Source organism: Poecilia formosa, unplaced genomic scaffold (assembly GCF_000485575.1).
Source record: "Poecilia formosa unplaced genomic scaffold, Poecilia_formosa-5.1.2 Scaffold60, whole genome shotgun sequence".
NCBI classification, from domain to species: Eukaryota; Metazoa; Chordata; class Actinopteri; order Cyprinodontiformes; family Poeciliidae; genus Poecilia; species Poecilia formosa.
The window spans coordinates 1,746,160-1,749,845 of NW_006799999.1; the positions used below are offsets into that span (position 1 = coordinate 1,746,160).

The window sequence follows — 3,686 nt, forward strand, 5'->3', positions numbered from 1 at the left end:
CACACAGCAGATAAGGAGACGGTGTCATAAACACTGCAAACATGCAAATCATCTGATGCAGAAAGTAGTCATCAGTGTCACACTGAGTAAATCCAGACAGGTTTAAGTGGTTGTTTTAGAAACGATCCGCTTGTACTTTTCACACCACTTACCTCCCATTTGATCAAGAATCACATCCAGTCGGTCCTGACAAGAAGAGTAGAGACCCACTGTTGCCGGTGATGAAACCTTCGTTAGCGTCTTGGACAGAGCGTATGCATAGATATTATCTGAAAGAGATTTATGTGAACAGTTGATGTGGCTAACTCATTATAATGCAGGTAATATTGCTATTGTCTAAAGATACATTATTATTTTAATCTGTAGATTTAGAGATGTTCTATTTCTAAGCTCTGCAGATCTACATATTTCCTGGTGAAATTGTAAACTTTGGTCTGAGAAAAATCTCATAAACTTGCAGAGGACCTCCATTGGGTTTCACTTTTCTCTGCATACACTCGCCTCATACCTCAGCCTTTTACACTTTATTACTCTTACAAACCTTGCACACTGAGAGACTGAAGTTGTTGCCTATTCTTCTTTGCAGACAAGATCAAAATTCAGTCAAATTATCTAATTATCTTCAAACATTATTTCACTCTAGACACATGATTGGATTTAGGTCAAATCTTTGACAGAGCCATTCTAATCTGAATATGCTTCGATCTAAACCACTTCATTAGAGATGTGTGTGTATGGCTGTTTGTTGTGTATGTCTCTGTGTTGCCAAGCGATGGATTGGTCACCACTGGAGACAGCCACCAACCCCTTTAGCGACCTCACAAAGATCAGCATGTTAAATAATAGATGGACACTGGCTTATCAGACATTGTAAAAATTAAAAGTGTGGATATATTCTTAAATTTACCAAATTTTGAATGATTTATCAGTGGTAACGATACACAGCATATATTATTTTCTAAGATGAATATTCATTGGCATATACATTTTCATTAAAGCTCTAAATGTGCAATTACATTTCAGGCACAGTCAGAGGTGGTCTTAGCAGACGTGACCACAGCCAGGTAAAGCACATCAGCTGTTCGGATGTGTGAAATTTCTTGGTAAAAACAACTGCAGTCTTGCAATGTTTTTACACCAATAGTGTCAGGAATTGCAGGAGCTGCTTAAGTATCATGAGAGAGACAGGGGGTATTATGTCCTCTCCCATCTATCATTGAATTAGCTCAGTTGTGATGCTGTTGTCTTGAAATTTTCAGAAAGACAAGACTTGTGCAATAGCAGCTACTGAAAATGCTCTCAAACTCCTTCTTGTGTTTGCTCCTGCTACTTTTTCCCCCCTCCAGACTTTCAAACACCTTATGGCTGCTGTTCATTAATTTAACCCAGACAGGCACTGTTCCCATCAAACAGGATAGAAATCAGAGGCTGAACTCACACAGAGCCACCACTGATTCACATAATAATGTTTGCGAAGTGTGTTAGGGAGAATTCATTTGCACCCTGAAACAGAGTGAAAATAGAGTCCTTCTGAGGAGAAGGGATGGACTCTTCTACATGCACATTCATTTCTTGTGGAACAACTCACCTGTTGTTACCTCCTTCATGACGACTGTAGGAAGGGACATGCAACTGTCAGAGAAAACACCTTTGATCTGTGAAAAATAAGAAAAAGCAAGACTCTCAGCTTGGGACACTTTGGAGACATTTCTGCAGCCATGTGTAATCTGTTTAGCTCCAGCTCTCTCCTCACTTCCCTCCTCTCACATCTCTTCCTCTCCTCAAACCTTTAAGGGATTAATACATATCATTGCATTTATTGTTTTATTGATCAATCATAAAAGTTTCATGCTGGATTCATGAAGGATATTGTTAATACAATATTTACTATTAGCTCATATGTCGAATGCTTATAAACCAGTCGTGGTGTATTTAATTCTGAAAAATGGGCTTTATGTTTATTCCCCTGCTTCAAATGTGCCTCATCATAGCCATTCAACAATTATGTCAAAGCTTTTGAACATTTATGGCTGTAGAACAAAAGATTTATTAACATTTACAGCTATTTTAATTGACATTGTTTGCATTCATAAAACATTATTGCCAAAACTTTTAATAGGCTTCGTTTTCTGATGTTCGGGGACCAATAAAATGTTAATATATTCCTTTTAAGCCTATAAGCTAATCAGCTGGCATTTACTACAATATCATCCATGTTCCTAATTCTGCAAAGGGCTGACAACATGTTACTGAACTCTGCAATTACTTGCACTGGAGACTTAGTGTGAAAAAAAAAACAACACTAATTTATTCCACAAAAAAAACCCATCATTATATATTTGCAGTTATAACTTGATGATGGAGATTTCTGCACCATTTCTTTCATCTTCATCTATGTCTCGGATTCATCCTGGTAGAACAGCTTTGATCAAATTCCGTTAAAGAATCCTGGGCAAAATTAGAAAGTGAGTTATTCCCTTTTTAACAACAGTGCCGTTAATTTAATTAGGTGCTTATTTGCGATTTATTGTCATGGTCACCCGTCCTCATGTTCCCAGACAGGTTGGTCTGACATAGCCTGCTGCTGTGTGTTTCTGTAAGGCTCGTTGAGGCCGTTTTAAATTAGTTGCCTCTCAGCGTGTTTCAAAGCAACCTTCTCCAGTCACAGCCAAAACAGATGATCTATTCTCAATTGAATTTATTTGGGGTATTGGTATGCAGACATGTTTAATTTCCTATTGTGATTTTTTTCTTTAGTAAAACGTGTTGTTTTTCTCTCTCTGAGCTTAATAAAATATTGCAACCTACTCATATGCTTCAATGTCTTTTTAAACATTAAATTTTAAACACCTTTAGGATCTTCTCAATTACCTTAAAAAGGGATTTTTTTTTCCATTGGCTAGTCCAGTGGTTTCCAAACTTTTTCTCCTGGGTTTCCAAACATTTTATCCCCCCCACCCCCACAAATAGCTGTCTGGTTGAACGACGTGTGTGAGCGAAAGGGGTGGGGGGTGGATTCTTAGAGACTCCCTATCTTTAACATTTTTGGGGGGGGGGCAAAATGAATGTACTTAGCTGAACAGACACCAACATCGGTAGCCTACAGGCCACTTGTTAAGCTTAAGGTGCTGTATTGATATTAGCTAGTTATCTTTTAGCTAACATCACCTGCATCCAACAGCTTTACTCAACTCAGTCGGTTAGTTTGGGGGGAAAACGGAAAAATTCTTTGCGTTTTGATGGTTTGCTACTATGATTCTAACACACACCTGCGTAGCTCTGCACAGCAGCAGTAGCAGGTCTCCTTCACTGCCGCACAGGTGTAAACCCAGCGCAGCGTCGTAGCGGTCATGTTGCGTTTAAAAGCGGCTCGGAAAACAGGTTACGACATGTTAACAACCCATTAAACAGTTTTAACTGCTGATAAAAGTGACAGAGGACACAAATATGGGAAGTGTGGAAGCCTCTACTGTATCAAATTGATATAGGAATAACAGAGAGTTGGCCATTCTAAGGTAAAAACCGAGCGAATACAGCGCTTATGTTTTTTTTGTTTTGTTTTATTTTCTTTTCATCCCCCCCCCACCTCCGAGGGGGCGCGCCCCACAGTTTGGGAACCTCTGGGCTAGTCTATTCCTACAACTTCTCATATGAGGTTGGTTGTCAAGGGAAAACATGTTTCTGGA

General features: G+C 39.0%; 1 protein-coding gene across 2 annotated transcripts in view; it reads right to left on the reverse strand.

The window, feature by feature from the left end:
• Window positions 1–3,686, reverse strand: part of nkpd1 (NTPase, KAP family P-loop domain containing 1) — a 22,988-nt gene that overhangs the window by 10,948 nt on the left and 8,354 nt on the right. The window lies entirely within an intron of this gene.